Here is a 26,534-nt window from a genome sequence, read left to right as displayed (position 1 = left end):
ACATGTACATTAGTTTTCAACGGCTGAATAATACATTACCCCAAATTTTGTAATTAACACACACATACTTATAAGCAGTTTCTGTGGGTCAGCTGAGCCCTCTGTTTTTCCCAGGAGGCTATACACAAGGTCCAGGACCAGGGTACCCAGTCTCACCTGAATTCTCAATTTGAGAAGAAACCATTTACAAGTTCACTTAGTGTTTCTTGTTCAGTTATTTGTGGGATGTTGAATTGAGGACCTTAGTTCCTTGCGGGCTGTTTGCCCCAGGTGGCTCAAAATTCCTTACAGTACCCCTCTCACATGGCAGTTTGCCTCATCAAAGAACAAACTGAGAAGGTAACTGGAAGAGTGTGCTAACAATACAGAAGTTAGTCTTTTGTTAAAAAAAAAAAAAAAAATCTGGGAAGTGACATCTCCTCACCTTTACTGTGTACTCTTGGTCAGAAGCAAATGACTAAAGGGGAGGATATAACTCAACACTGAGTATCAGGAACAGGGATGAATCTTGGCTCTCTTGAAGTCTACCTAAACACAATTAGACTTTAATCCACCTATAGATGATGCTTCTTATGCTTAGTCAAAACATATTATGGGAATGCCTGAGTGGCTCAGTTGGTTAAGTGTCTACCTTCAGCTCTGGTCATGATCCCAGGGTCCTGAGATCTAGTTCCATGTTGGATTCCCTGCTCCTTGACAACCTGCTTTTCCCTCTCAGTTGCTGCTTCTTCTTCTGCTTGTGCTCTCTCTCTGACAAATAAATAAATCTTTGAAGCTTAAAAAATAAATAAGTTTTTATATTAAAAGCCATGGAAGGCTTAGACTTTTGACTCCCCAAAATAATAGCCTGTTTATCAACCAAAGCTGAGTTTATAACCTGCTGTATTAAAAAGTATCAATTTGACAGGGTCATAGTACTGCCTGGGAAAGGGGAAAAATAGGACAATTAGTAGTGTGATCACTAATAGGACATATTTTTATAAAGGATAAAAATGTGTAGATCATATTAAATAATTAAAGAATTGTGGAAAAGCATCTCTTATTCCTGGGGGAGGAAATAGATGATAGAAAATTGAACAACAGTGGTAAAAGGACTCAATTCTATCTTGCCAGGACTTCTATGACTGTTGGCTGTAGATCTCCAGAAGATGACCAGAGTTGATCATGTAAAGTTAAGTTTATTGTCTGCAACTACAAGGCATCAATCTGATGCATCTTAGTGGTGAAGCCATAGGGGAAATACCAACAGGTATTCAGTGTCTGGGACTGGAGAGTTTAAGGTAGATATTTCAATGTAGACATCTGATTGAAATGAGCCAGTTTTATGTAGTAATTCTTTTGAGATTAATGGACTCAGTGAAAGTCTTGAAAATAAGTGTGAACAAACAAAGGTTTGTTCCAAAGCTGAATGGTTTGCCAGTTTGAACAACTTATTTTCCTGTAAAGGGGGTTTTTGGCCCAGATGAGCATATTGCTGCCCTGAAAAGGGAATCATTTGACCAGGTTAGCCTTCAGATAAACTGATTTCTGAGAAGTTCCAGAAAAAAACAATGAAATTATTTACTGATTTACAGACTTGTCTTCTAGGGAAAGAGTTTCCTGGAACGAATAATAAAATGTAGGCAGCTTTAATTCTTGGTCCTAATAGACATGCTGTGTCTGCAGGCAGTATTAGTTCTCAGTATTGTTATTCCACACAGTTTTAAACAGGGAAAATTTGGGAGGGTTTAGTAAATTTCTATCAAGTATTCAGAATAAGACTAAAGGAAAAAAGAGGAGAAAAAAAAAAGTAAGTTTTAATTACTGCTAACAGGAAGATTATCCTAAAAGTAATAATGTTTTGAGTTTCTAACCATGAATAGACATTTGTTATATATTACACACATTTAGGTTGTTCATGTGAAAAGGGATAAAAAAGCAAGAATTTGAGTTGTTGGGGAATGGGTAATAAGGCAAAAATAAATGAACAACCACCAGTTCTGAGAAACACATGAAAGATAAATAAATTAGGGGTAAGTACATTCCAAAGATTGGGTTTATCAGTGAAATTGGTGCTTTGTCCCCATGATTATAAACTTTGGCAATATGAGCTTTGTAGAAAACGTCTTAACTATCTGATAGTTACATAAATACAAAGTTATACAATTAGAGAACGGCAAAATCTGGGCACCTGGGTGACTCAGTGGGTTAAGCATCTGCCTTTGGCTCAGGTCATGATCCTAGAGTCCTGGGATTGAGTCCCACATCAGGCTCTCTACTCAGAGGGGAGTCAGCTTCTCCCTCTCTCTCTGCTCCCACTCTTGTAATCTTTCTCATGTAAATAAATAAAATCTTTAAAAAAAATAAAAAAGAGGGGAAATCTATATGAACATTCAAGATTGCCTTCTTAAAAATGTATGCCTTCAAGTAGGGATCATGTTGTCTTATAGGTTGTTATATCACACATACACACATAACAGATGCTTGACGAACATATCTAATAGATGCCTGGTGAGTAAATAAAAATGCTATGATGTCTTCAGCTTTGTACATTGATGATTTTTCACTATTTCAGTTGTACCATTTATTATGTAAATGTGCATACATATGCAGAAAAGGTAAATATAGGGCAGCATATATCTTGTGATGCTTAGAAGGCAATGTGATATTGGATATATATATTATGATGATATAAAATGGTTTCCTATTCTTTTTCTTAATAAGGAAATGTACAAGAATTTATTTCTTAAGGAAAAATGTACCCTGAACATGGGTTTTTTATTCTTTATCCAATTTTATTTTTAGAAGATTTTATTTAATTGAGAGAGAAAGAGTGTGAGAGAGCAATGCAGAGGGAGCAGCAGAGGGAAAGGGAGAAGCAGGCAGCTGGGTTAGCAGGAAGCCTGATGTGGGACTGATCCCAGAACCCTGGGATCATGACCTGAACTGAAGGCAGACTGAGCCACCCAAGTGCCCTATCCAATTTTATTTAAATATTACTACTTAGGTACATTGGTTGAAAAATTTTATGGCCATAAGCAAAAATGAAATATTATAGGGGTATCGGAACTGAGAGATGTAATACATTCATCTATTTATTTATTCAATATGTTTAACAAAATATTCATTAATGATTTTATGTGTCAGATGCTGTTGAAAAAAAAAAAGTTTAATTTTAGGACCCTTATATTGGCTTAATATCAATTATATGTTGTCACATAAAACAAAAGTTGGAGGACAATCATATATATGTATGTGTGTGTATATATATATATGTATATACACACACATATATATGTGCACACACACACTCACACATACATATATGATTTTATTTATAAAATATATACAGTTATGAGTTTTATGTATGTGCATAAAAATGAATACATAAATATATAATCTGTATTCCATTAATAAGCTGGGAAAATACCTTTTACCTCAGAGCACTAACATTTGAAAAATGGGAGAAATTATTTAGCTTACTATCTGTTCTTAATTGAGAATATCTGTATTATTTTTACTTTTTCAAGTATATATTATTCAAATGAAAAACAGAGTTAAATATTATTATTGAGCAAAGTTCTTATTTAGCAAGAATTTTCTTTTAGGAAGATTTCAGAAATAATGTTATACCCAAGTTTTCACGTCTGAGAGACCTCCAAGGAGCCAACACCGATGCAATCACACGAGGGTTTATTCGACAAGCTTAAACTTGGGCCCAAGTATACCCGACATAGCAAAGTAGGGACTTGGACCCTGAGCTTAGTTAAGGCAGGGGTATTTATGGGTTCCTGTTACTAAAACGGGGTGGGGATTCCTGTTACTAAAGCAGGGTGGGGGTCTCTGAAACCAAAGCGGGGTGGGGGTTTCTGGGACCAAAGCAGGGTGGGGCTTACTAAAGCAGGGTGGGGGTCCTTAGAACTAAAGTAAAGTAGGGGAAAGTTCAGCCCTTGGGCACAGGGGTCTGAGATGGCTGCCAGAGCTAAGATGGCTGTACTTATGCTAAGGCTAAACCTGAGGTGGGATGGCCTTAATTTTTCTCGGACTCCACAAATAACACTAAAATTAGTTTCAGTACTAGCTCTAATACTAGAACAAATATCACATATAACTAATTTTTTATTTAAATGATCTTAAATATGTCATTACTTTTAAAGTAAAAGCCATATTATTTTGCAAACAGGCTCTTCATCTGTAAAGCGAGGCAATTATTTACTTCAGTATAAAGTCATATAATGCCCAATATAAATGTATAATATCCTCTGATTGTAAATAATAATCAAATCAGAATACCCATGAAAGAAAAATACAAAGAGTAGGGGAAATACAAAATAAACTAATAACATTACGCTCACAAAAGTTAACACATAAAAGCAAGACTCTTCAGATTTAAAAGCATGCTTTGATTTTTCTTCATAATAGTGTAAGGTTTATCCAATATGTCTGCTGACTGCAATTCACATAGAGGATAGGGAAAAGAGATCAACTTTCATGTACAGAACCCAACTGAATTTATCAAACAATTTTTCTCAAACCAAGGTTTTTGGAAAACCAGAAACAGAGTAATTAGGGGGAGCTTATTAAATATACTAATTCCTGGGCTGCACCCAAGAGCTACTGAATTAAAAACTTGAGGTGGATCCTAATAACTGTCATTTATGACAGGCTGCTCTGGTTATTCTTATAGCTGATGACATCAAAGAACCACCTTGAATTAGAATTAGGGAAAAAATGGTTGCCAGTAATAACTACAAAGTAAAAGTCACAGACTAATTGTGGACTTCATCATATGTGATTTAATTTGTTTTTTAATGAAACTATCTTGAATCCTCTATTCTGTATCTAGGTGACCACGGGTTGAGGTTAATGTAGAAAAAGAAATCAACCATAATACCTGGCTTGCTAAAAATGTTAACACAGAGGCCCCTGGGGGCAAGGGAAGGTTTCAAGGACAGACAAGGGCCTTTGGAATGCCAAGGCCTGCCTGACCACTCTGTCTCTGCAGGAGGTTCCCTTCCCTTAAGCTTTCTCAGAATCAAGAGTTGCCCTTTGATCTAAGAGATGTATGCACTATCCCTTAGGCTATGTTTAGAAGCACTCCTAGAACACGCAGATTAGCATATTGTATCTTTCCCATAAACACCCTTGTTGCACATCTTGTGCTTGAGAAACACGGATAAGGATTTCTGATTAATCTGAAGACGAATAAAAGTGGGAGCAAAGAAAAGCAAAGCGTTCATCTGAGCATTCATTGAACCCCTTGCCTTCTCTCTTTCACAGGGAAGTTTGGAGTCAGTCTTTCATCTGTCCATACAGAGTTGATTGCTGCCCATTGCCTCAACCACTGACTCTAAATTATACGAATTTGAATTGATAGTCTTAGAAAGAATATAGCAGTAATATCGCTGGAGTGAAGTTAATGAGAAATTTCCGGGATAATATAGAAGCAGATTTTAGGCAATGGTAGACTATTGGTGCCATACAGTGTATTCAGGAAGTACAGTAGAACCAAAAAGAAGTTTGACCAGTTACAGTCACTCCCCTATCAACTAATACAATGTTCCCAAACACAATGCAAGTACACTAACTCTCTTAGCCTTGACTGTGAACGGAAATACGGTTGCCCCGTATGTTAAGGACAAAGTGGATATTCCCAACTGCTCCACAGTGAGCCCAATTAAGGGATGGCTTATTATTCCCTCATGCAGAAATGACATGAGTACAAATGTAAGACAAAACTTTTAGTATGACTTTTGTTCAGCAGCCCACTTAAAGCAAACTGTTTCAAAGGATTTCATGTCAGTAAACATAGCCGACAGTTTTAAGAGATACAAGTGAGTTGGAGAATGGAATATTTGAAGGGAAATGAGAAGAACATTTATATTGAATTCTTTCATTGGAGCAATACATTTGTAATGTGTTCTTGAGAGGGTCATTTTGTCATTTGTTCCACAAATGCTCTAAATACCATTTAAGTAGTGACCATAACTTCACCAAAGTCACAGACACACTTGAAAATATGATGAAGACTTTGAACTTCTAGCAAGCAAAGTGCATATATACAGCGAATTTCCATGTGTTCCAGAATCTTTTGGAATCTCCTTCCTAATCCTGAACTTTTAGTTTAGAAGATGTTTCTGTGTAAATCAATGTAATAAGGTAACAAATATAAATTAATCTTATTAAACATTTGACTTTTCAAAGTTGGAAAAGAGGTGCTTTATGATTTTTTTAACTGTCAATCACACCATAACATTAGGTAGGTTGTTCTACATATTAGTCATTTAATTTTATCTGTCAAAAGGGAAAATATGTGGGTAGTCACTTGAAAGTTCAAGCAAATTTAAATGAATTAAAGGTTCAAATAAGTAATTACTGTCATTGGATAAAAGGTTACGTAGGATTAAATCTGACCACTCCATCTATTTTATAGTCTCCAGTCAGTTAGGTGGCTGTATATCATTGCCACTCTTTTTTAAAAAGCTGACATAGGCATTAGTATGCTGACATTGAAACTAATTTTACAAGATATTTTGAATGTAACTAAGCATGAGACCTGAGCTCTAAAGATATCCTGTTCTTCTTTAATTCTAAGGACGAGTCCCTGACAGGTTAAGTGCTGTAAATCTCCTGCAGATGCTGTCATGACTCCCTTCAGATGCCACTCAATGTCCCCAAAATGCTGTCAAGAAAGAAAGATCAATTATGGGTAAACATAAAGGGAAGGTAGCAAGAAAAATCAAAATTTTCAAATAATTATAATGCTGATTTGAATTTCATAAAATGTAATTCAAAATCCTTGAAGACCGAATTAATGATAGTTAAGGTCAATTATAATCTCTAAAACTTTGACAGCAAAATTTTTAAAATGAGAAGAATATAAGTTTAAGGAAACATATAAATTACATAAAGCCTAAATAATGACATCCAATGAATAAATTAAGTTTGTTGAGCATCTGCTACATGCTGAGTATATTTTATTCACAAAATTTAATCACTCCAAATAAGCACAACACTCCCTTGTATACATTGGGATTAATCTTCTCTTATGCTTGTGAACCTGAATTTTGTATTTGTAGAAAATAATTGAGCATAATCAATTTGTCTAATGAACTTCATTAGAAGTTATCATCTTCAAAATTTTCTGAGATTCTTTGTACCAATAAGTATTCATAGGCAGTAAAGTTATCACTTACAGACTTTAAGTGTAATGATAAAAGTGTTTCATATTACTACATTAAAAAATCAGCTTTGACTTTTATTGCCCATAACTTTCATTTCCTACCCATATGTAAGTGACACTTACCAGCACATTAACCTATTCCTTTTAAAAGCTTAATATTTATCAGCATGTTTGAATCTGTTTTTTCTACAATATTAACTGCTTACTACCTATAATATAGATTTTTACTTTTTCCAGTATAGAGATAGGAGTACTAGACTCATAGTATTTCTATGATGACTGATTTTGAATGTTTTCATAATGATTATGAATTATTCTGTGAAAAAAGGAACTAAAATTTCTTCTGAATTAACTCAGAATAAAAATATTTTCCGAAAGTATAAAATAAGGTTTAAAAGACTACCTTATAAAAAAAAAAAAAGACCTACTTATGTATGCATGTATGTATGTGTGTATGTCCATATTGATCCATTTGTTATTTAACTTTTACATTAAATGTATAGGTAATACGTTTCAATGTCCCTTTCATTTAGCATTTGCTTGGAATGCTTCAGAATAAAAGAAAAATCATTAAACAAATTGCTAGAAGAATGTATATTTGAATGAAAAAGGATCACCCTGATGCTTTAATAAATAGTAAAATAAATAATTCTAGTGTTTTTCTAATATGCTATGTGGATTAAAATAAACAAAAAATGTAGAGTTTACCTTTATTTACTCTTTCTTATACATCCTTTTACTTCTATCTCAACCCTATACGATAACTTCTTCCCTAGATGTTGTCTAGTTATATTAACTATTCTAGCTCAGACACGACTTCAGACTCTTTCCTGCTCTATTTAAGGAACTACTACATCTGGCTTATTCTCTCACTACTCTCACCAGAGCCAATGGCAGTTTTCAAACATGGCTCCAAACTCCTTGATGCTCAGTCTATTAAGAGTAGCTTCAGTCAAGAAAGTATGGAGGATATGGTGCTATCGCACTTCTGAGACTCATTTAGAAGAGGTCATGCAACTACCACCTGATTATCGTGTTTCACTTGCTCTCTGGATGGTCCCTCTTGAGATGTATTGTCTCATGATCCAAATTCCATTCTGGGAGAAGTTCAAGCCTCAAGGACAGGCATCTGTAGGTGCTTTTGTCTATCTTCCTTGCTGACCTCAGCCTTGGAGCCCTTCCCACTCAGGCATTAGACGTGTGAGTAATGGAGCCTCCAGATATACAATTTTCTCCAGTCATTGGAGTCTTTCCATTAGAAACAAGCCATCCCCTCTGTGTCTGGTTCTAATTCAAGATATGGAAAATGAGCAGTCATGAGGAGATGGAGGTTATGTAAGCCATTAAGTTCTAGGTGGTTTGTTATACCTCAATAAATAATTCGAACGCTTAATAGCTGCCTCTAACCCTGAGTGAACTATTGATTGTAATCTATCTGTTCTTTAATCAAGATGCATTTCCATGAGCAATTCAAAGTTTTGGATTATCATTGACTATTTCATCATGAAAAGAAAAATAGATACTGGTAATTCATCAAAGAAAAACATCTACAGCATCAGTAGATCCCTTCTTAAACCACTCCACTTAACACGAGCCCCATAACTGACCTAGAAAGTACTTTCGGGTCAGCTATCTTATCAGGGACGAACTGGCTGCACCAGTGCATCCAACAGAGAAAACTGTACACCGCTGCAGTAAGAGGAGTGAGGCAAAGCTTAAACTGATATCATAGCTATTATAATATAGCAAAAATAACCTCCTGTTACTTAAAGTAAAAAGAGAGAAGGAAGACAAGAATTACTGTAATTCCAATAAATACAGCAAAAGCTGACAAGACTTAGTTGGTTAAACAAATCATAACTTTCACTTTAGAAAATATTTTGTGATTCTATAAATGCAACTTACACTCATATCAATAAACATATTTATGGGATAATCTAAGTTGTTCCTATTTATTAAGACACATTAATTTTTAAAGTAACCATTAAATTAATCCATAAATTAAAAAAAAGAAATGTGATTGATTTTATTCAGTATGACAGCTTTTACAAAAGAATCTTTGGCTATAATGTCTATAGTTGGGTTTTCACAAGCAAAAGCAAATTATAGCACTAATTAACCAGATTATCTGTAAGTATATTGATTTTAATCAGTTTTACCTAGACCATTACCTAGACTGAGGATTCTTTATCAACTTTATTAATAATGCATTTCAATAACATTTATTTGCTTATAATCCATGTGCATTTATATTTATTAAATGTCTGTTATAGGGGCACGCGGGTGGTTCAGTGTGTTAAGTCTCTGCCTTCAGCTCAGATCATGATCACAGATTCCTGGGATCAAGCCCTGCATCAGGCTCTCTGCTCAACAGGTAGCCTGCTTCCCCCTCTTTCTCTGTCTCTGCATAATTGTGATATCTCTCTCTCTGTCAAATAAATAAACTCTTTAGAAAAATTTTAAAAAATAAATATCTGCTATATATAATACCTTTATATGTGTGTAACCATTATATAATTATGCATGATCAACACTAAAGAATATCTTATAATCAATGTTATTAAAGAGTGTTACATTAAATGCATTACATTCTTAAATTCACATTTATAATTAAAAAGGGTTTTTCATTTGCCTACATTCTGCAATGGCTAATGTGAAAGAGCAACTAGAAATATGGCAATATTTCTGTAAAAAATGAGTCAACAATGAAGATAATAGTTATTTATGAAAATAATTATATAAAATCCAGAGTACTCTGTCCTTGTCATTTTTTACATTACCCACTAAGATTGCAATTATTTCATTTCATTTACATGTTCAATTCATTACCTATTCTCCCTCCTGAAGACCTTGTGAAAAATTATCTTATAGGGCTGGATTGAAAGATAATTCAAGCAATATTCCTCAGTGTTGCGCTCAAAATCCTTCTATCGGCCTTCATAAGCTGCCTCGATCCTAATACTCGTTCTAATACTTTCTCCTGGGGTTAGGATAAAAGAAGAGAAGCGATTTCTTCCCTTCCTTTCCTCTTCCCTTCCCTTCCCTTCAATAAATATACTGCCCAGGGTATTGAAGAAGGTTCTTAGTGTTCATATCTTTCTGAGAGTCTGGGCCTTAAGAGTTGACAGTCTCAACAAATCTGGTCACATGTTTCCCATGAGTTTCATCATTCTCTCAAGCACATGGATGATTTTAATGGACCAAAACCTATGCAGACATGTGTGAAATCACAGTTTCTACAAACTGAGCTTCTTCTGGGACTCTCATCATATAAGTCATCCTTAGAAAATATACTTAGGGCTATTAAAGTATTTTATATACAAACATTTATAATTTTACATTTATTTATATCATACATATTATAAAAGCATCTAGGGTGCCTGGGTGGCTCAGTTGATTAGGCAAATTCTTTCAGCTCAGGTCATGATCCCAGAGTCCGAGGATAGAGTCCCACATCTGGCTCCCAGCTCCACGGGGAGCCTGCTTCTCCCTCTGACCTTTTCCTCGCTCATGCTCTCTCTCACTGTCTTTCTCTCAAATAAATAAATAAAATCTAAAAAAAAAAAAAAAAAATGCTGCCTAAAATACCTTTTGAGGACATATTCCTGCTGAACATCGAAGGTGAATAAGGCAGCGTTTGAGTTGTGATGTGCAATGCATGCAGATTTTGAATAATATCAAGAGAATAGCTAGCTCATAAATAGCTAGCTAACAAAGTAAGTGACACTTGGCATTTACTGCAACTAAGTTCTTGAGTCCAGTTCTCATATGGGTCAGTTAGCATCTCTCTAACCTATCCTCCAACTCCAACACTAATGTCAACCACACATTTTTAAGAATAAGTATTTGGGGGAACCTGGGTGGCTCAGTGGGTTAAAGCCTCTGCCTTCAGCTCAGGTCATCATCTCAGGGTCCTGGGATCCTCGCATCAGCCTCTCTGCTCGGCAGGGAGCCTGCTTTCTCCTCTCTCTCTCTCTGCCTACTTGTGATCTCTGTCTGTCAAATAAATAAATAAAATCTTTAAGGAAGAAAAAAATAAGTGTTTGTTGCTTCATCTAGGCCAAGATAATATGAATGATTCCGTGACAACCATCAACTTCCAGGGGCAGAATTCAAAATCTGTGCTCTACTAACATAGGATATTATATTGTGTTTCATATGTAACACCATGCTAGAAATACTAACCTATAGATACTACAGATAACATATTTACCAAGATGCTTAATTTGTATTCCACATAGCAGTTCAGAGCAAGAAAATATTTATTATAACAAAGTGGTTTTATCAAAATGACCTTTTTAATCTAAAAATTATATTAAATATATTGAGCTTAGATGAACACACAAACACACACACACACACACAGAGAGAGAGAGAGTTTGTTTATTAAACCTCACTGGTAGTAAATCATAATTCTGCAGGATTAGATGGATAACCAAAATTGATCTTTAGTTCAGTAGTGCAATTAAGTCACAGTCTAGATTACCTGATTTAGTCCTTATTAAGTGTAAGAATAGGAAGAAAAATCAGGTACCTTATAAAGTATATATTTTGCTATTTGAAGAAACTGCCAACATAAATGAAATAAGATAATTGTATTAAATCTGTAGGTATGTAAATAACATTGCAACGCCCCAGGACCTTGGAAAATATGTTCACTATTCACATCACTGAGGAATGAACATCAGACATTCATTGGGAAAATTTAAATTAATCTTAATATGTTACATTCCTAAGAATTTATTCCTAAGAATAAAGTAGATTTCTATAAACATTTCCATATAGAAATGCCAAATGTTAATCAAATTTGCAAAGCTGCAAGTGGCAATACTATTATAATATTCCAGAAACATTTGCTCCCTATTATAAAGAGGAACCTTAATTTTCAAATCTGTGTAGCATATATGAGGATAAATTCTCTATTTTAGATTCATAAGGAAACTAACAATGTTGTTGAATAAATGAGGATTGGGGGAAAAGGGACAATACATGTAGCACGATACTAGTTAATACCTCCAAATACTATCTTATCACTCATGCTGTCTTTTGAGAACTGATTTGCACTTACAAATCATACTTTAAAATAGATTTCATTCCACCAGTGACATACACCAAAAGATAATAGTTTACATTTAAATTGGCTGAAAATCAATAGAGTAGGCATTAAATATAATTTTTTTAAAAGTCACATGCTCTTATACAAGGGAGAAGAGAAGGAAACAGAATGAGTGTCACATTAGCACAGACACTCATAGGACTGTGATGTAGGGTTCTTTACAGGGCACTCATGTTCACATGCTTGAGCTAAAAGAGTCTATGTCATTGACTGATGAATGGATAAAGAAGATGTGGTATATACGTAAAATGGAATCTTACTTAGCCATCAAAAAGAATGAAATTTTGCCATTTGCAATAATGTGGTTGGAACTGGAGTGTATTATGCTAACCAAAAGAAGTCAGTGGGAGAAAGACAAATACTATATGATTTTACTTGTATGTGTTTAATAAAACAGATGAACGTAAGGAAGGGAAGGAAAAGTAATATAAGATAAAAACAGAGAGGGAAGCAAACCATAACAGACTCTTAACTATAGGGAACAAACTGAGGGTTGTTGGAGGGGAGGTTGGTGGGGAGATAGGGTCCTTTGGTGATGGGCATTAAGGAGGGCATTTGAAGTAGAAAGCACTAAGTATTACACACAACTGATGAATCATTAAATTCTACCTCTGAAACTAATAATATACTTTATGTTAACTAACTTGAACTTAAATAAAGTCTCAATAAAATAGAAAAAAAATAAATAAAACTGTATGGGTCCCTGGATTATGGGCTATTAAAATGAAACATGTGAGGTGGCAAACATAAGTAACTCGTACTTAAAAGCCGCATAAATGAATTTGAGATTCATGAGATTAAGATGAATTTATGGTATTTTGGAGTTTGGGTGTGTTTGTGTTATGTACACATGGTTTTCTGACAAAAAGCCACACAGTATCAAATCAGAGGTCTTCATTGTAAAACATTAGAGCGCCTAGTCCTACCATAAAATTTCACTTATTTTATTACGCACAAACATTTATTAGTCATCTTCCTAACTCCAGAAACATCAGCCATATTTGGTGGTCTGCAGAGGAACCATACTTACATTAAGGAAAAGATAGAAATTTTAGACATAGTGGAAACACCCAACTGTGAAATAGTCTTCATTTACTCAAAATAGAGTTAACCACAGCTCCACTCCAAGGCAGGCACAAATACCAAGAGCTGAATATTATCAGTTAGGTCAAGTTTCTACTCTCACAGAGCTCATAGTCAAGTGGGATGAAATAGACAACAAACACATGCTATATCTCTAAAAAGTTAGCTGGTGGTATTTTTGTAGAGAACAAAAATAAAATAACCATAGGAAGAAAGGGAATACGGGAATGGAAATGTGTATATGTGTGAGAGAAAGCCTTTTGAATCAGGTAAAAACTGAGCCTGGAGGAGGTCTCAATACAGTGTGTGTGCAAGTTGGTCCAAGACAGAGAGAAACAAAAGAGAAAAGATCCTTCAGTACGAACAAAGTTGACATAGTCGAGAAAAAAGCAGAGAGGCCAGCAAGGCAGAGCAGAGCAGGGAAGGGAGAGTCAGAGGGGAGGGCCAGACTTTCACCTGACATGGAGGTGTGGGGAGGGGGGTTTCCAGAGTAAGTATACAAGTGGGGCTCAAGAATACCATGCCCAATATGTAAGATGAATAAATCAGGGCAGCCGACTCCCCAAAAAAATACAAAGAAGCTTCTTCATGGACAAATTTGATTTCCAAACAAGTGAGAAGTCTGTTTGCATTTCTTGGACAATTCTTGGAGTCCTTAGTGATATCACAAAAAATACAGTGTCACAGAGAGAGCTGGGAAAGGAGATCAGTTAGGATCTAGGGCAATAATCCACATAAGATAAGGCTGTGGCAGGCCTGGCCTGTGCAGTTGAACAGTGAGACCTGATAAGATTCTAGGTGTGTTTCAAAGATAGATTAGATAGGATTGACTGATGGGAAAGATAGGTGAGAGCAGGGGAGCCTACACGACTGAGTCAGTTAAGCATCTGCCTCAGGCTCAGGGTGTGATGACAGGGTCTTGGGATTGAGCGCCTCGTCGGGCTCCTGGCTCAGTGGGGAGCCTGCTTCTCCTTTTTCCTCTCCCCCTGCCTGTGCTCTCCCTCTCTCTCTCTCTATGCCAAATAAATAGATAGTAAATAAATAAATAATGAGATCGGTGACATCAGATGAAAAGAAAGGCCATGGATAAATGCAAGATTTGGAGCATAAGGAATTGGAAAAATAAAACTATCCCCTCCCTTTTTAGGGCACACTAAAATTTGGATGCCTTTTTAGACATCCAAGTGGGTATGGTAAGTAAGCTCCCAGGTATATGAGTCTGGAGTTCAGGGGAAAGTTTAGGGCCAGGGTTAAGTATTTGGAAGTGCTCAGTGAACAGGTGGTATTTAAAACTGGTGTACTAACCCCGTGAGCAGGCTGGTGATTTGGGTGTCAGAACACGTGGAAGTTCTCTTCAGTTTTCTCATATCCTCTCAGTGAAATAGGAAGCAAGATCATCTGCCAGTAAGGATGGCGGAGGAGCTTTGGAAAGTTTGAGAAGATGGGGCAAAGTAGAAAATCATCCAGGAACATGGATCAGAGAACAGAGCATGGAGAAATGTAGAATCCCCCAAAGCACTAGAGTTTATATCTACACACGAATGCATCTCCCTGAGGACATATGTTGTGTATTCACTTCCTTTGTATGCCCATAATGTGGATAGAGTATCTAGCACATGACTTTTACTAAGATTTTGTGGAATAAAACTGAATGAAAATGAATGCTGTGTCATGAGACTTACCCCTGACTCTACAGATGATGTCTCAATCTTCTCTCAGACTCTGGCACAGAGAAAAATTCTTTACGTTTGATTTCCCGATTTCCGTTCCCAACCAATGCTGGGACTTAGAACCCTGGTGTCTGACAGTGCTGCACTCCTTTGTACATGATTTTTGTCATATTTGTTGCTGATCATCCTTAGAGAGGATTTGCAAGCTTAGAGTAATGGAGAAGAACTGCCTTGGCTTACATCATCTGCGTGGGAGTCAACCGAGGTGATTCTCAGAAACTTTAAAGGTTTCTTCCTGTGATCACACTGCTGCTCTTAATCCTGCCGGCCTGTTCTAGTATTCCACTTTCTCTTCCCTATTTAAACTGTGCTTCCTTTCCAAATATCCTTAAAAATCGAAATGTCCCTCTTCTGTAGACAATTTCAGCTGAGAGAAAGCACAAAAAATAAAGAGAAGCTTCTACCTTTCTGTTTCCTTTTTTCTTCTCCTCTCTTGAATCACCTCAAGAACTCATTCATTGTGTGGGGCCAGAAACCTGAGAGCAGCGTGTCTAAGGGTGAAGGTATCGTAATTATCCTTTATGTGCACCCCTGTTTTTTTTTTCTGAGCACCCCTGGTGATGCCAGCTCATGACCATTGAAGCCAATTGAATTGTAATTTTAAATGTCACACTGAACTTAATTTAATGTGGTAATTAAAATGACTTATAGCTCAATCATTTTTCACTGTTCAGTTTAGATACCCTCCTTTGCGCTCCCTTTCCCTGAACGCCTCACACACCGCACTGTGCTTAGCAGAGAGGAGTGTTGAGAAGTACCATACTCCATCCTTTTCCGCAGGACATTTACAATGTTAATGGGGAGACAAGAAATGTATACTTAAGATTTTTAAAACCACTGTCAAATTTCCGTATAATAATGAAGTCCGGAGAATTACATTTTTGGTGTAGAAGGGCTTAGTTTAAATGGTGTCAGTTAAACGGTGTCGGATGATGGAAATGCATTCAAGTGGAAAAGTCCCGCGGGCGGTTGAAAATGTAGGACAGAGGCTCAGAGGATGGTGAAAATGAGAGATAAAGATGAATTATGCTATTGCATAGAAGTGGGTGGGTTTCTCAAGACCCTTAACTGTATAGAGAAGAAAGTAGAAGTAGTAGAGCGTTGAAGTAACCGCACACATTGGATAAGTTTGAGTCAAACCAGGGACTAGAACCTGAACCTCTGTCTCTGATTGCTGTGCTATGGTACAAATCACTTACCTTCTCAGAGACTCTATTTCTTCATTAAGTGGCAAAATAAAACATTTCTACATTAACAGTGTATAAAATGGGTGCAGGTTGTCAAATCATAAGACAAGTGCTGACTGCTGATACCATCAAAAAACCAACAAAATAATCTGTTCATTGGGTAACGTTTAGCAGTCCTGCTATAGTAAGAGAAACTTAAGAGTCTCTACAGTGTCTCAGAAGGGAATTGTCAGAGGAGGACATTTACAGGTTGGGGTCTGAGATAAGCAAGTGTTTCAGATTACTTTAAATTATTTCCCTTCTTTTTTTTTTTTTTTTAAGATTTTATTTATTTATTTGACAGACAAAGATCACAAGTAGGCAGAGAGGCAGGCAGAGAGAGAGGGAGAAGCAGGCTCCCTGCTGATCAGGGACCCTAGTGCTGGGCTCAATCCCAGGACTCTGGAATCATGACCTGAATGAAGGCAGAGGCTTAACCCACTGAGCCACCCAGGCGCCCCAATGATTTCCCTTCTTCAAAGAGAACAATTAATTGGGTTTGGACAAAGATTATAACATAATAATCTAAGACTAAGGGAAACTGTGATTCGAGGGTCTCTAAAGTAAACTGGTTTTAACAAGCAAGGTGTGTGGCCAGGTTACAACCTGTTGTCCAAGGGGAGACTTTTTTGCCCAAGTGAGCTCACACTTTGCTTGGGGAAAAAAAAAATAGCTTGTAAAAATTTCCTGAATAAAAGTAAAATTGTTTATTGATTTATAGCCTTATTTATCTGGGAAAAAAATTGTGGACAAAATAGAGAAGTCATGCACCTTGCCTTTAGCTCAGTGAGACTGATTTTGGACATCTGACCTCTAGAAATGTAAGATAATAAATGTGTGCTATTGGAAGCCACTATATTTGTAAAAACTTGTTATAGAAGCAATAGGATTTAAATACAGGTCCCGTGGTGGGTATAGTAGGCTCTTATAGAGGGACGGAAGTGTTTAAGATCAGATAAGAGGGTAGGAGGGATGCATCACTACAAATATTTTCAACTCTGACTGCACTATAAAATTACTCAGAGAACCTAGAACGAAATAGAACAGGCAGAATCCTAAAGATATTCCCACAAAATTTCCATCCCCTGGTTATTCAAACACTAATCTAGGTACTGCTATGAAAGGATATGGCTGGGGAAAGTAAGGTTATTCCCTTACCTTAGAATAAGGAGATGGTCTTGAATTATCCATGTGGGTTTAATGTAATTGCACAGCACTTCTGATCAGAAGAGGAAGGACAAGAGTCCGATGGATGTGGAAAACAGACAGGAGAGATGAGGCAGAGGGCTGCTCAGAGGGATTTGATTTAGGGAACGGACCCGGGCCAAGGATGGAGTTCAGTGGGTCATGATCCAGGGAACATAAGAGGACTCCGGAATCTGGTAATATAGTTCACAGTTTATAGCCAGCAAGGACACAAGGAACTCAGTCCTACCTATGCAGGGAATTGAATTCTGCCAACAATCTCAATGAGTGAGGAATTCATCCCCAAAGCTTCCAGATAGGAGCACATGTCTGCTGACCCCTTGCTTTTGGTCTTTTGAAATTCTAATGAAATGGATCAGCCAAGTCATGCTGTACCTGCCATCTGAACTACAGAACTGGGAAGTAATAGATTTGTATTATTTTATATCACTAATTTGTGGCCATCTATTAGAGCAGCAGTAGAAATGGAACAAACAAACAAAACAATACTGGAGACTCATCCCAGATCGATTTAAATGGAATCTGTTGTAGGAGCTTGGGCATACACTTTTCTTGAAAAAATTCTAAGTTAGCTTGTTTAGTCAGATCCAAAACTAGGGTGACCCTCTCTAGTTCTGCCCTGGCTGTAGATTTTCCTAGTTTGAGCACAACTTTGTCCTGAGATGGACCTGATTGTTGGACAACAGAGACATTTGGTCACCCCAAAAGTCTTCCTAAATGAGGCTACAGCCCTATGGAGTATATATGAGATGCTTTGGGAATTGTACCTCTTAAACTCCTTGCAAGTTCCTGTGTAAATAGTTTCTCTCTGGAAGAAATCGGAGGGGGAGATGAATCATGAGAGACTGTGGACTCTGAGGGTTTTGGAGGGGAGGGACATAGGAGGTTGGGTAAGCCTGGTCGTGGGTGTTAAGGACAGCACGTATTCTATGGAACACTGGGTGTGCTGTATAAACAGGGAATTTTGGAACACTGAAAAAATTTTAAATTAAATTTAAAAAAAGTCAAATACTGAAAAAAATAACAAACAAAAACAAAACAAAAAATAAATCAAAGCATTGCGACTCTCTGGAAAAAAAAATAACAAAAACAAAAACACACTTCAAGAATTCTTACCCTGTCTTCCTAGAAAATGGTCCTCTGCATGTTGAACTTCTGTTTCTTCCACCATTTTTGTGTAGCTGCCTGGAGCCGAACTAAAACTTTCCCACATATACTTGGTGTCCTTTCAGGGAGCTTAGTATTGTCATTCACACACTTCTTACCAGCCATTATAGGTTGAAAGTGTTACAGAAACTTAACTATGTTATAATTATATCATGCTGGACATTTCCGCATAGAATATCTCAATCATAAAGTTATGTGAATAAAATTATTCACATACAGTGAATCCTGGTTCACACATTTGTGAACTGTTTCTACATGATTTGAAAGAAAATCAATATTCAGTCTTAGTATACATATGTATAGAATATTTGTACAGTACCACATAAATGTATCATCTTTTTCAATTCCTGGTGACTAAACTCTTATTGTAGTTAATCTTAAATATAAATACTTTTTTATTTGTAGCCAAATAATTTGTTCTCAAAAAATTATTTCCTATAATGGACAACATAATATTATAAAAGCAGCTATTTCTAGCTATGTATACTATAAGTACTCCACTCAATAGTATCATTCTTCACACTTTTAAAATATTTTATTTATTTATTTGACAGAGAGAGAGAACACAAGCATGGGGAGTGGGAGAGGGAGAAGCAGGCTTCCTGCTGAGCAAAGAGCCCCCTGGGATCATGATCTGAGCCAAAGGCAGATGCTTAAGGACTGAGCTACCCAGGTGACCCTCATTCTTCACATTTTATATTAATTTTTTTTTTTTTTTTGCTAATCCATATTCAAAGAGAAAAAAAATTTACTTAGCTTTATTGCAGAATTTTCTGGAGAAAAAATACATGCACACGTACTTTACGGCAAAATAACTTGATATTTACCTTATCAAGTAATACTTAATAAATGCATCCTTAGCATAAAAATAACAAATATATTGATTTAAAAGTTTACATGTTTACATACCAAAGTAAAATCCAGGAGAAAAGTTATAAATTAAAATAATTAGTATGTCAAATTTCTGACTTTAAGTTGTATAATCTAAATAAAATAAAAATGTAAAACTAAGCTCTACAAGGATGTACTGTTGGAATTTTTCCATTTAAAAATGACAATAGTTAAGTAAAGAAAATTAGGAAGTCAAGTTATTTTTGTTAAATAAACCAAATAAAACTTTGATTAGAGGAATTATAGGCACTAAAATTAATATATCAACCTTCATCTTTCTTTGAGTATACCTTATCCTGTCCTTGCTCTATCACATTCCCAGCTAGAACTCAATAATCATTAAGTTTTGTATTTTACACAAGTCCTTAAAGCAGATTATCTGCTTCAAAAATTTTTATACTTCTTATTAAATATTAACTTTTTTTTCAAATTTATGTTCCATTTATATATTTTATGCTTACTCTGAAAAAGTGAAACATGAGGTTAGGAATTATATTTGTCTTTATGTCATATCCTTCTTCATGTATAAATAAACATGATCCTTTTGGCTAAATTGATTTTTAGCTCAGGGAAATATAAATATAGAATGGATATGAATATCCTGCATTATTTTAACCAAAATCTCTCTCTAGCCTCAAGTAAGATTGATTGAATCTTGTCTTTTTTCAAACTACTTCCAAAAATAACTCAAAATTTCTTTTTTTGAAGGATATTTATTCATTATACACTCAAATCAAGGATTTTCTGAACAATTCAAGAGGGTTTTTTCCCCCCCACCTTAGAGAGGATCATGCAAAGTTAATAAACTCAGATCAAGATAGTTCACAGTTTTGAACACTCCTTGAATTTAGTACTTTATATTAAGTTGGATCCATGCATGTTTCCACAATGATATGTTCAAATGACCTGAAAATATTTAATTTGTTCATTGTGATCAGCACGGTCAATTTGCAAGACTGAATCTAATATGAATAAATTGGGCTTTGCTAACCCCATCCCCCAATATGTTTATTTTAAAAGCAGGGCTAGTGAGATGTTGAGACAAGGAATTATAAAGTAACTCATGGACATACACAAAATGACCCCCCTATATATCACCCCCTTGAAAAATCCACTCACCGGGAGTGTGATGGAAACTCTGATTTTGTTGTGCCAATAGAATATAACAAAAATGATAAGATAGTCGTTCCTCTGATTATGTTTTATTATATAAGACCCATTTTAGAGAAGTGAAGCCAGAGTCTGCTAGTCTTTAAGAAGTAAATTGCCATGATGAGAGGGACATGAGAAAGATCACATGACAGAAAACTTTGGATAGTCTTTGGGAAGTAGGAGGAGCTCTCAATAGACAGCCAGCAAGAAAAGCAATACTGTATTCATACAATAGCAAGGAGAAGAATTCTAATAATCACATGATCCTTGGAAAAGGATCCCAAGTTCCAGAACGGAATTCAGCCTTATTGACACCTTGATGTTAGCCTTGTGAAATCCTGAGCAGAGGACCTGTCTATTAAACTGGTACACACACACTATGGAATAACACACCTTTACCAACTCTAAGTTTCAAACTTTATTATGTTGACAATCTGTTATGCATAATACAGTTCCTTCATGTTTTAATTTGCATTTACCTATTTATAAATGAACTTGGACATCTTTTATATACTTACAAGGCATTTTTTTTAAAGAATTTATTTATTTATTTGACAGAGAGAAATCACAAGTAGGCAGAGAGGCAGGCAGAGAGAGGAAGGAAGCAGGCTCCCCACTGAGCAGAGACACTGATATGGGGCTCAATCCCAGGACCTTGAGATCATGACCTGAGCTGAAGGCAGAGGCTTTAACCCACTGAGCCACCCAGGCGCCCCTTATAAGGCATTTTTAAAAGGATTTTATTTATTTATTAGGCAGAGAGAAACACAGTGATAGAGGCAACACAAACAGGAGGAGAGGGTGAGGGAGCCGGATGCAGGGCTTGATCCCAGAACCCTGAGATTATGACCTGAGTCTAAGGCAGATGTTTAACAACTGAGCCACCCGAGGGCCCCATACTTATAAGGCATTTTAATAGAAACTTTTACTGAGATAAGTGTAGATTCAAATACAATTATTGGACCCATAATGTCCAATATGTTTTATGTTTTAAACCAAATTTACTAAACATATATTGTTATGGTTTATATTTTATTAGTTAAATATATTAATTATATTTTATTAGTTAAATATTAAAATAAATTTGTTTCTTTGGAGAGAAAATACACAGAAAAGGAAAAAAATTAAAAAATATAATTACATGAATATGTTGTGCTGCCACTTCTTTCTATAATCACCAATATTTGGAGACCATAGTTCCTCGATAAATTTATCTAACTTGTTTCAAGTTATCTGGTAGCAAGCAACAGCAACCAAGTATGGTATATTAAGCAAGCAACGATCTCAAGTATATGGACTGGCTTGTAGAACTTACAGAGAAGCTAAAAAAAAAACATGTCTTTAGGACAGATAAGTAACAGAGACCAAGGGACTATCAATCAATCCTATGTGCCTTTGTTGGGATTAATCAGGTTTAAGTGTTGGGTGCCTGTGTCGCTCCACTCAAGATCCAGGAGAGTGTAGGGCATCTGGACCTTTCTCATCAGGACTCCGTCCATTTTGCCTGTGGCAGGGAAAGGGGGTGGTAGTTCACAAAGGCTAATTAGTATGAGTACTCAGAAAAAAAGGTCAAATTGGTGTGATTCCAGGAGCTACAACAGATGTCTGCTTCATCTATAATGTTATTTTAATGACTCATTAATATTCCACTTAATAGATTATTTAATCAATCACTTTCTGCTAGACATTAACTGCTTCCTAAATTTTGTCATTGTATTCAATGTTGTGATTATTAAACTGTCGGCCAAGGCTTTCTAAAACATCTCCAATGTGCTGGTTCAATGCAATATAAACTTATTTCAACTAACTGCCCGGCAAAAAGCTTATACAAATTTAAACTTGAACCCCTAATTGAAGGGAATATTTTCTAAACACGTGAAACATTTAATTTGTTGGGGTTTTGTTATTATTATTTTATTTGTAGTTCTTGGGCCACCAATTAGATTTTTAAAAAATTGGATATACTCCTCTTAAGTTTTTCTTTTGTGTATTGTCTGGCCTAACCATAGCTCAGTTTTTTCACTAGAAAGTTTGTCTATTATTTACTGATTTATTAAGAGATCTTTAAATGTTTTGTTTGTTAACTCTTTTATCTTATATATACAGTAATTATTTTTTTAAGATTTTATTTGTTTGACAGAGAGAGCACAAGCAGGGGGAGCAGCAGGCAGAGGGAGAGGAAGAAGCAGCCTTCCCTCTAAGCAGGAAGCCAGCCCCATGCTGGGCTCTATGCCAGAATCCTGGAATCTTCTGGTATCATGACCTGAACCAAAGGCAAGAAGGTTAACTGACTGAACCATCCAGGTGCCCCTATACAGCAATTATTTTTAAGAATTTGTTTCTTGTTTACCACTTCTTGTGGTATATTTCATTATATGGAGGTTTTATATTTATGTGTAGTCAAACTATTAACTTTGCTTTTATAATTTCTGCCTTTGGCTGTTGCTTAGTGTAGTTTCTGAGTGAAATGAGTTTGCCTTTTTTTTATTTTAATGATTAATCGCTTGTACTTGTATGATGTAGTGATAGTGATTAATCTATTCTTGCATTATTTAGTTGAAATAAACTTTTTGTTATTTTTTAGATATGTGTGTGCTTGATGTTGGTAATGAAACTTATCAGGTAGCTGAACACAGATAGGATCCAGAATATTCACCTTGGAAATAATTCTTCTACCTAAATTGCTTGAAAAGAGGGCTTTCCCCCTAATTTGTCCTTAACTGTCCTCCACAGTTCCTACCACCACTCTGAGATGCAGGGGAGATGCACGTTCTTTACATATTCCTTAGCACCTTGCCCGAAATACACAGACTTTGCTACCACAAGGTGATCTAATAAGCCATTTCAAAATCAAATGTCCCAAAGAGGACCCTTGATTAATCAACCCTGTCCTCATAAAATTCCTCCACTCCTTTCAAAAATATTTCATCAAGGAGCCATTCCCATAGTTTTCCGTCCACTCCTCTGAGCCACAAGCTAAACGGGAGATGGTATTTTGAATCTCTTCAATGGCATTTTGATTTTCACACAGTAATGGTTTGTGTTTCAAAACTTCTTATTCAAATTGAGGCTTAAAATTGGATAACACGTAATAAGAATAAATTCATCGTGTCCACTCCAAATCCAGTCAAATTTACGTAACACCAAAAATCTGCATGTAGGTTCAGGAGTATGCAGCGTGCTCCCCCCAGTCTGGCTTTGCTATCTCCACCCCGGGGTGCGTGGTCCTGCCTCCCACTGGAAATGCCAGTCTGGGGAGGTGGAAACAAGTGTGCAACCTATAGAAGGACCCCATACCACCCTGAAGACATGCAGTGTGATGGGAGAAGCTTCCATCGCAGCTGCTTTCTGTGGATGGTTTGCAGGAAAAATGCAGATACCCCAACCGTGGCAATGCATGATGAAGAAGAGATCTACTGCAAATCCTGCCATGGAAAGAAGTATGCACGCTAAAGCTACGGTTATGGCCAGGGATGAGAGGCTGGGCATCAAGCCAGAGAGTGTTCAACCTCACAGGCCTACAACAAACTCAGATCACACACAGAATCTGACAAACATCTAGGCACAGATAATCTAACAGGAAACTACTGTGAAATTCTGCCCACATGTTAATCACTATCTACCGCTCTATACATGGGTAGGTGGTGACCAGAAGGAAGAGGCCAGTGTATCCTTTTCCTTTATTTATCAGCATTTTAAGGATTTTTTTTTTTTTTGCATTTTAAATAAAACTTCAGCTTGAAAGAAAATCTTCACATAGCTTTAATACAAAATCTACGTCTCTTAATATTTAAAGTATATATAAAATTGAAGTGTTGTAGGTTAAACATTAGGTGATCAAAATGTCACTCATTTTACTGATGTTTATTCTATATTCAAAAGCAAAGTAGATGACAAATTTAAAATTACTATCATAGATACTATTTTGAATGATTTGGCATGATACAAGACCAGTGCTCTAACTCCTGAGCTATAGGGCCTCGCATGATAAAACCATAAACTTTTTTTAATTTTTTTAATTTAAGTTCAATTAACCAACATATAGTAAGTCATTAGTTTCAGATGCAATATTCAGTAATTTATCAGTTTCGTATAACACTCAGTGCTCATCACATCACGTGCTCTCCTTAATGCTCTTCACTCAGTTATCCAAACCCCCGCCCACCTCCCCCCAGCAACCCTCAGTTTGTCTCCTAGAGTTAAGAGTCTCTCATGCTTTTTCTCCCTATCTCCCATAAACTCTTGATCTGAATAGGGATTTTCAACAAAAAAATTCTACAAAACTATGTATCTGTCACCTGCAGGTGAGATACTGACAGAGGACGATTAGCAAAGCAAACTGCATTCTGGAACTGATTTGTATAGAGATTTATTTATTTATTTATTTTAAGATTTTATTTATTTATTTGACAGACAGAGATCACAAGTAGGCAGAGAGGCAGGCAGAGAGAAAAGGTGAAGCAGGCTCCCGGCTGAGCAGAGAGGCCGATGCGGGGCTCAATCCCAGGACCCTGAGATCATGACCTGAGCCGAAGGCAGAGGCTTAACCCACTGAGCCACCCAGGCGCCCCTCATATAGAGATTTAAAAGAACCTGAAGCACATCAGCTACAGTCAAACCAACATATGGACTCCTTTGAATAGTACTTTAAAAAAAAAAATGGATGTCCTTATTTCCATTGTTGAAATAAAATAGATATTCTGACATTTAAATGTTAATAGAAAGTTCTCATATAGCATTTAGACACAACTTATGTTAATACCAGGTATCACAGGATGAAAAATTGTATTTTTAAGTCATTTCTAAATATTGTAATACAGAAATAACAGGCAGTGTTTTTAAACATTTACCTCTAAAAGATCACTTAAAAATAGTAAGATCAGAAATTACTAACAAATGTTTTCACAAATAAAAGAAGATAGATTAAAAGACAGAGGTCGGTAAAAAATACATGTTTTTTCATAGTTTTCTGAATAAACACAAAGGCATAAATTTTTATCTCATACATTGTAACAGCAGTGGTACTTCTTCAGGTTACACTCAAGTCTTGATAAAAAGCATGGAACATGGACTTTTTTTTTTTTTTTTTTTCTCAACCCTTGATCATTCTTTTCTTCCTTTACTCTCACAGTACACAACAGTACTTGGTTCAGGGTGTGAACTCTGAAGCAGCAAGTCAACCAGTGCTGGAAGGTTTAGATTTATGCCCCAGCACTTTTTACTAAAGAAGTGACCTCTGGAGAAAGAAGTTTGGTACAGTGCATTGAGTAGGAGCTTTGCAAGCAGTAGAAATGCATTCAGAACCAGGTCATATCTCTTTACAGCTGCATAAGCTTGGCAGGTTACTTAATCTCCTTGAACCTTGGTTATTTTTCTGTAAAACAGTGATTGATGTTTTATGCACATCATTGCTCTGCATCTTAACCAGGAAAACTTTCTAAAAGATTGGACCCAGAAAAAAGCTCTCAAAAAATTGTAGGTGTTTGACACTTTCCTCATTCCCTGGGCTCCAACTGCTCACATGTATACAACCTTTCTCTCTGCGTATGCCACTGTACCCAATGGCCCCATTTCTACCGCCTCAAAATTTCAGCCCCAATTTTGTTCCCTCTAGCACAGGCAGTACCTCTTGAATTCTTCTTTTCTAAAAAGTAGACATTTGTGTTTCCATGTGTCCCCCTCACAACATCCCCCTAATTACATCTCTCATACTCAGCTGGCTGTAATCTCATTCCTACCTCATTAACTTTGGTAAGGTTTATACTCTGTGCTAAAGCCATAGTAAGTCTACTAGACAGTGT

This window comes from Mustela nigripes, chromosome 2 (genome assembly GCF_022355385.1).
Source record: "Mustela nigripes isolate SB6536 chromosome 2, MUSNIG.SB6536, whole genome shotgun sequence".
Classification (NCBI taxonomy): domain Eukaryota; kingdom Metazoa; phylum Chordata; class Mammalia; order Carnivora; family Mustelidae; genus Mustela; species Mustela nigripes.
The sequence above is the reverse complement of the archived record's forward strand: the minus strand, read 5'-3'. Positions refer to the sequence as shown.